This window comes from Hordeum vulgare, chromosome 3H (assembly GCF_904849725.1).
Source record: "Hordeum vulgare subsp. vulgare chromosome 3H, MorexV3_pseudomolecules_assembly, whole genome shotgun sequence".
NCBI classification, from domain to species: Eukaryota; Viridiplantae; Streptophyta; class Magnoliopsida; order Poales; family Poaceae; genus Hordeum; species Hordeum vulgare.
The window spans coordinates 609543127-609551310 of NC_058520.1; the positions used below are offsets into that span (position 1 = coordinate 609543127).

The following is an 8184-nucleotide window of genomic DNA, read 5'->3' on the forward strand; positions in this document are numbered from 1 at the left end:
TGATTTGGAATTCCATTGCCAATTCAATTCTGCGACGAATTCTGCGCAACCAAACAAGGTATATATTCATATGTCAACTTGGAAGTAAGTACTCAAGAATTATTATTGTTGACATTACCCTTGAGGTAAGTCATTGGGAGGCGAAACTATAAGCCCCTATCTTTCTCTGTGTCCAACTGAAACTTTGATCTCATGAGTACCACATGAGTTTTAGCAATTGTAGAAGACGAAAGGATGATTGAGTATGTGGATTTGCTTTACAAGCTCTTATTTGACTCTTTCCGATGCTATGATAAATTGCAATTGCTTCAATGATTAAGGCCTATTGGTTGTTAATTCTCATTAAGGTTCTTGATCCATACTTTACATTGTGAAGGAAGTGTCACTTTAGCATAAGAGATTATATGACGATATTGCTGTTCTAATTATGATCATGATGCCTGCATGTCAGTACTTTGTTTTATCGACACCTCTATCTCTAAACATGTGGGCATATTTGTTGATCTCGGCTTTCGCTTGAGGACAAACGAGGTCTAAGCTTGGGGAGTTGATACGTCCATTTTGCATCATGCTTTTATGTTGATATTTATCGCTTTATGGGTTATTATTACACTTCACGGTACAATACTTATGCCTTTTCTCTCTTATTTTATAAGGTTTACATGAAGAGGGAGAATGCCGACAGCTGGAATTCTGGTCTGAAAAGGGAGCAAGTTTGAGATACCTATTCTGCGCAACTCCAAAAGCCGTGAAAATCAACAAGGAATTATTTTGGATTTTATGAAAAATACTGGGCGGAAGAAGTACCGGAGGGGAGCCACCAGGAGGCCACAAGCCTGTCAGGCCCGGCCTACCCCCCTGGCCGGGCCTGGGTGGCTTGTGGGCCCCCTGTTGCCCCTCCGGCGCTCATCTTTTGCTATATGAAGGGTTTCGTTCCAGAAAAAATCATAAGGAGGCTTTCGGGAGGAGCCGCTGCCGCCACGAGGCGGAACTTGAGCAGAACCAATCTAGAGCTCCGGCAGGGCCGTCCTGCCGGGGAAATTTCCCTCCCGAAGGGGGAAATCATCGCCATCGTCATCACCAACACTCCTCTCATCGGAGGGGACTCATCTCCATCAACATCTTCATCAGCACCATCTCATCTCCAAACCCTAGTTCATCTCTTGTGACCAATCTCCGTCTCGCGACTCCGATTGGTACTTGTAAGGTTGCTAGTAGGGTTAATTACTCTTTGTAGTTGATGCTAGTTGGATTACTTGGTGGAAGATTATATGTTCAGATCTTTGATGCTATTCAATACCTATCTGGTCATGAACATAACTATGCTTTGTGAGTAGTCACTTTTGTTTCTGAGGACATGGGATAAGTCTTGCTATAAGTAGTCATGTGAATTTGGTATTCGTTCGATATTTTGATGCGTTGTATGTTGTTTTTCCTCTAGTGGTGCTATGTGAACATCGACTACATAACACTTCACCATTATTTGGGCCTATAGGAAGGCATTGGGAAGTAATAAGTAGATGATGGGTTGCTAGAGTGACAGAAGCTTAAACTCTAGTTTATGCGTTGCTTCGTAAGGGGTTGATTTGGATCCACTAGTTTAATGCTATGGTTAGACTTTGTCTTAATTCTTCTTTCGTAGTTGCGGATGCTTGCGAGAGGGGCTAATCATAAGTGGGATGTTTGTTCAAGTAAGGACAGCACCCAAGCACCGGTCCACCCACATATCAAATTATCAAAGTAGCGAACGCGAATCATATGAGCATGATGAAAACTAGCTTGACAGAAATTCCCATGTGTCCTCGGGAGCGCTTTACCTCATATAAGAGTTTGTGCAGGCTTGTCCCTTGCTACAAAAGGTATTGATCCATCTTGCTGCACCTTCGTTACTATTGTTACTTGCTACTTGCTACGAATCACCTTGTCACACAACTATCTGTTACCGATAATTTCAGTGCTTGCAGAGAATACTGTAATATCCCAGGAAGGGGTATAGATCGGAGAAGGGAATTGGGGATGAGGAAGAGAGGAGTAGGTGAGGGAAGACATCAATAGAGAGGGGAAAGGGAAAACACAGCTGCGCGAGTGATGCTGTTGGGTGACTGCAACCTGACTCCCAACCTGAGTTCATCTTTCAGTCCCAGCAGAAATTGGGACACAAAAAATTTAGAGCTCAGCGATGGATCGAGGGACAGCAGATGATACATGGATGTTTCAAATTGTTGACGATACTCTTGCACTGTTCCAGTCTGCCTCAACTGCACAAAACGATGCATTTGGATCTCAAACTCCTCTGGCCCAAATTCTTCTTCAACTGCAGCTTTGAAAGTTGGCCAGGTGAGCCCCGGGTGTGTTTGACGAAAAGCCTGAAGCCACATCGCTGCTAATCCCTCCATATAGAGCGATGCAGTTGTGACCCAACTATGCTGCGGGACTCGATACAACTCAAAATAGGATGTGCAGCGCTCCAGCCAAATCCGTGGGGCGTCGCCGTCGAACCGCGGAAAGTCATGCTTCGGCGGTTTGTAGAAGTAATCACCGGTGCGGTCGTGATCCGATGTCATTGTTGTGCATGGGGGAAGCAGCGGTGGCCCTTGGTTGACCAATCTAGCGAATGGTATCTGGGCTGCACCGTCGGTGTAGAGCAGCGGGTGTGGCGGAGGGCGAACCAGGGGAGGAAGCGGCGCGTGCAGTTGATCGACCCCTGGTGGTGGTGTTGGAGCATGGATGGAAGAGGGCGCGCTCGCAGCAGCCGCCGCGGCCGGATCGGCGACCGACGTCGACTTGCGTGCCTCGTCCACATCGGCCTGAGTGAGGTCAATTTGTTTTGACAAATTTTTCAGCTCATGCGAGACTTGCTCGTTGAAAGCCAGTTGAGCCTGGAAACGCCGTGGTCTGGCTCGCATCGAGGCGGCGGATGACCGACTCGAGCAGGCCCTGGAGTTTATCGGTGGTTTCCGCCATCGCAGCAAGGACGTGCTGCGTCTGGATCGAGGGTTTGGTCGACGGCGCCGTCGTCTCGCTCCAAAACGGATCGAACCCCGGGCAGGATTTTGTGCGAGCTCACCGAAGTGAATCGCACCTAACCCGGTGGAATTTTTCCGATCTGATCGGCAGGATGTGAGGCGGCGGCGGCACGGTAGTGGGGAAAAATATTATGGCTCTGATTACCAACTGTAATATTCCAGGAAGGGACATAGATCGGAGAAGGGAATTGGGGATGAGGAAGAGAGGAAACGATTAACTTTCTTATCGCCTCCACGTTACAGTGACATCGTTGCTTTAAGTAGTACATCCACATACATACCCGACATGGGCTCACACGTACTACACATAAGACCCGCGGCCTACGGCCCAACTTCCCTTGTGACTACACCGTTCGTGCACATGGTGTCTGCTGCAGGTTCATGTGTATCTGCCTGGCATGACAAATACCTTGTTGAAAACCACTTGCGAGTTCCTTCTGCTCCTCGTTGGATTCGACACTCTTACTTATCGAAAGGACCACGATAGATCCCCTATATTTGTGGGTCATCATTGTCCGTGACTCGAATGTCTCCAAATGGTGTTTGCGTGCAAGAAGTGGGAGATGGGTTGAGATCATAAAATATTTTTTAATTGAGAACTCAATTTACTGAAATTTCACACTTAGTCTCCTTCAGAATCTTATTTTGACTCATCCCCTGACCACTGGTTAGGCACAAATCAAAATGATCCTCTCCCTTTCTATTTTGAGCACTCATGCAATGGATGAGCGTAAGCAAGATATGTTGGCACTTAGGATTGCAAATAGAATAATGATGGAGAAGGAAGACAAAATGGTGTGAAAGGCTTACATCAATTAGGACAATCATAGGCAAGAGAAAGCCAAATGATAGATATGATGTGAGGAGTAGGGATTGCCATGTAATGATTGCACATATGAGCTAAGGTAAGCTCTCCAATGGAACTAGTGGGGGTGTATCCAACTTGTTTGCTCATGAAGACCTAGAGCTCATTTGAGGAGGCTCATCATTGGAATATGCAAACCAAGTTTTATAGTGTAAGGGTCCCCACATAGTTATGCATGAATGATAATCTCTATGTAGTACAAATATAACAATGGAGTACGAGTGTGGATCTTTCAAAAGGAATAGTAGTGTTGCCCCCTTCTCTCTTTTTTTCTCTTCTTTTTTATTTTTTGTGGCCTCTTTGGCTCTTTCTTTTTATCTCTAATTTGTCCTCTTTGGGATCTTTTGTTTTGTCCACTTTGGGATCTTTTGTTTTGTCCACTTTGGAATCTTTTCCTCACTTAAGGGCAACACTCTATGTTTTACATGAATAAAAAGAAAATCATCACACTTTATAAGAAGTACTCAACATAAAGACAAGTGAAAACTATCATGATGTATGCAAATGTATGCCTCTGCCAGTGTAGCAGGATATGCAATGATACTAGCGCGTCATGTAGCAGTAATGAGGGCAAGTCCCAACTAGCATGCGTCTCTACGATCAAGCAAAAGCATGTATGACATGAAGATCAAGTCATGAGATGGTGGACGTTGCATGGCAATGTATCTCGGAAAGGCTATGGAATGCCATATTAGGTAGGTATGGTGGCTGTTTTGAGGAAAGATATAATGAGGCTTATGTATGACAGAGCGTATCATATCATGGGTTTGGATGCACCGACGGAGTTTGCACCAACTCTCAATGTGAGAAAGGGCAATGCAAGGTACCGAAGAGACTAGCAAAATATGGATGGTTTATTAGTTATTATTATATTTCTTAGTTCATGATAATCGTTTATTATCCATGCTATAATTGTATTGATTGGAAACACAATACTTGTGTGGATACATAGACAAAACACTGTCCCTAGTAAGCCTCTAGTTGACTGGCTCGTTGATCAAAGATGGTCAAGGTTTCCTGGCCATAGACAAGTGTTGTCACTTGATAACGGGATCACATCATTAGGAGAATCATGTGATGGACTAGACCCAAACTAATAGACGTAGCATGTTGATCGTGTCATTTTGTTGCTACTGTTTTCTGCGTGTCAAGTATTTGTTCCTGTGACCATGAGATCATATAACTCACGGACACTGGAGGAATGCTTTGTGTGTATCAAATGTCGCAACGTAACTGGGTGACTATAAAGATGCTCTACAGGTATCTCCGAAGGTGTTCGTTGAGTTAGTATGGATCAAGACTGGGATTTGTCACTCCGTGTGACGGAGAGGTATCTCGGGGCCCACTCGGTAATACAACATCACACACAAGACTTGCAAGCGATGTAACTTAATGTAAGTTGCGGGATCTTGTATTACGGAACGAGTAAAGAGACTTGCCGGTAAACGAGATTGAAATAGGTATGCGGATACTAACGATCAAATCTCGGGCAAGTAACATACCGAAGGACAAAGGGAATGACATACGGGATTATATGAATCCTTGGCACTGAGATTCAAACGATAAGATCTTCGTAGAATATGTAGGATCCAATATGGGCATCCAGGTCCCGCTATTGGATATTGACCGAGGAGTCTCTCGGGTCATGTCTACATAGTTCTCGAACCCGCAGGGTCTGCACACTTAAGGTTCGACGTTGTTTTATGCGTATTTGAGTTATATGGTTGGTTACCGAATGTTGTTCGGAGTCCCGGATAAGATCACGGACGTCACGAGGGTTTCCAGAATGGTCCGGAAACGAAGATTGATATATAGGATGACCTCATTTGATTACCGGAAGGTTTTCGGAGTTACCGGGAATGTACCGGGAATGACGAATGGGTTCCGCGAGTTCACCGGGGGGGGGGGGGGAACCCACCCCGGGGAAGCCCATAGGCCTTGAGGGTGGCACACCAGCCCTTAGTGGGCTGGTGGGACAGCCCAGAAGGGCCCTATGCGCCTAGAAGAGAAAATCAGAGAGAAAAGAAAAAAAAGAGGAGGTGGGAAGGGAAGGAAGGACTCCCACCCACCAAACCAAGTCCAACTCGGTTTAGGGGGGGGGGGAGCCTTGCCCCTTGGACTCGGCCGACCCCCTTGGGGCTCCTTGAGCCCCAAGGCAAGGTCCCCTCCCTCCCACCTATATATACGGAGGTTTTAGGGCTGATTTGAGACGACTTTTCCACAACAGCCTGACCACATACCTCCACGGTTTTTCCTCTAGATCGCGTTTCTGCGGAGCTCGGGCGGAGCCCTGCTGAGACAAGGTCATCACCAACCTCCGGAGCGCCTTCACGCTGCCGGAGAACTCTTCTACCTCTCCGTCTCTTTTGCTGGATCAAGAAGGCCGAGATCATCGTCGAGCTGTACGTGTGCTGAACGCGGAGGTGTCGTCCGTTCGGTACTAGATCGTGGGACTGATCGCGGGATTGTTCGCGGGGCGGATCGAGGGACGTGAGGACGTTCCACTACATCAACCGCGTTCACTAACGCTTCTGCTGTACGATCTACAAGGGTACGTAGATCACTCATCCCCTCTCGTAGATGGACATCACCATGGTAGGTCTTCGTGCGCGTAGGAAAATTTTTGTTTCCCATGCGACGTTTCCCAACAGTGGCATCATGAGCTAGGTTCATGTGTAGATGTCTTCTCGAGTCGAACACAAAAGTTTTTGTGGGCGGTGATGTGCGTTTTGCTGCCCTCCTTAGTCTTTTCTTGATTCCGCGGTATTGTTGGATTGAAGCGGCTTGGACCGACATTACTCGTACGCTTACGAGAGACTGGTTTCATCGCTACGAGTAACCCCGTTGCTCAAAGATGACTGGCAAGTGTCGGTTTCTCCAACTTTAGTTGAATCGGATTTGACCGAGGAGGTCCTTGGATGAGGTTAAATAGCAACTCATATATCTCCGTTGTGGTGTTTGCATAAGTAAGATGCGATCCTACTAGATACCCATGGTCACCACGTAAAACATGCAACAACAAAATTAGAGGACGTCTAACTTGTTTTTGCAGGGTATGCTTGTGATGTGATATGGCCAACGATGTGATGTGATATATTGGATGTATGAGATGATCATGTTGTAATAGATAATATCGACTTGCACGTCGATGGTACGGCAACCGGCAGGAGCCATAGGGTTGTCTTTATAACTAACGTTTGTGCTTGCAGATGCGTTCACTATTTTGCTAGGACGTAGCTTTAGTAGTAATAGCATGAGTAGCACGACAACCCCGATGGCGACACGTTGATGGAGATGATGATGATGGAGATCATGGTGTGACGCCGGTGACAAGATCGTGCCGGTGCTTTGGTGATGGAGATCAAGAAGCACGTGATGATGGCCATATCATGTCACTTATGAATTGCATGTGATGTTAATCCTTTTATGCACCTTATTTTGCTTAGAACGACGGTAGCATTATGAGGTGATCTCTCACTAAAATTTCAAGACGAAATTGTGTTCTCCCCGACTGTGCACCGTTGCTACAGTTCGTCGTTTCGAGACACCATGTGATGATCGAGTGTGATAGACTCAACGTTCACATACAACGGGTGCAAAACAGTTGCGCACGCGGAACACTCGGGTTAAGCTTGACGAGCCTAGCATGTGCAGACATGGCCTCGGAACACATGAGACCGAAAGGTCAAGCATGAATCGTATAGTTGATATGATTAGCATAGAGATGCTTACCACTGAAACTATTCTCGACTCACGTGATGATCGGACTTGAGATAGTGGATTTGGATCATGTACCACTCAAATGACTAGAGAGATGTACTTTTTGAGTGGGAGTTCTTAAGTAATATGATTAATTGAACTAATTGTCATGAACATAGTCTAATGGTCTTTGCGAATTCCGATGTAGCTTGCGCTATAGCTCTACTGTTTTTATATGTTCCTAGAGAAAATTTAGTTGAAAGTTGATAGTAGCAAACTTTGAAGAGGATTGTCCTCGTTGCTACGCAAAAGGCTTATGTCCTTAATGCACCACTCGGTGTGCTGCACCTCGAGCGTCGTCTGTGGATGCTGTGAACATCTGACATACACGTTTCTGATGACTACACGATAGTTCAGTGCAAAATACTTAATGGCTTAGAAGCAAGGCACCGAAGACGTTTTGAAATGTCACGGAACATAAGTGATGTTCTAAAGAGATGAAATTGTGATTTCTTGCTCGTGCCCTTGTTGAGAGGTACGAGACCTCCGACAAGATTCTTTGTCCACAAAGTAAAGGAGAAAAGCTCAATCGTT

At 45.8% G+C, this 8184-nt stretch overlaps 1 pseudogene; it reads right to left on the reverse strand.

Annotated features, from left to right (window-relative positions):
- Nucleotides 1-2560: 2560 nt before the first annotated feature.
- Nucleotides 2561-3314, reverse strand: LOC123442259 (annotated as a pseudogene).
- Nucleotides 3315-8184: the final 4870 nt, after the last annotated feature.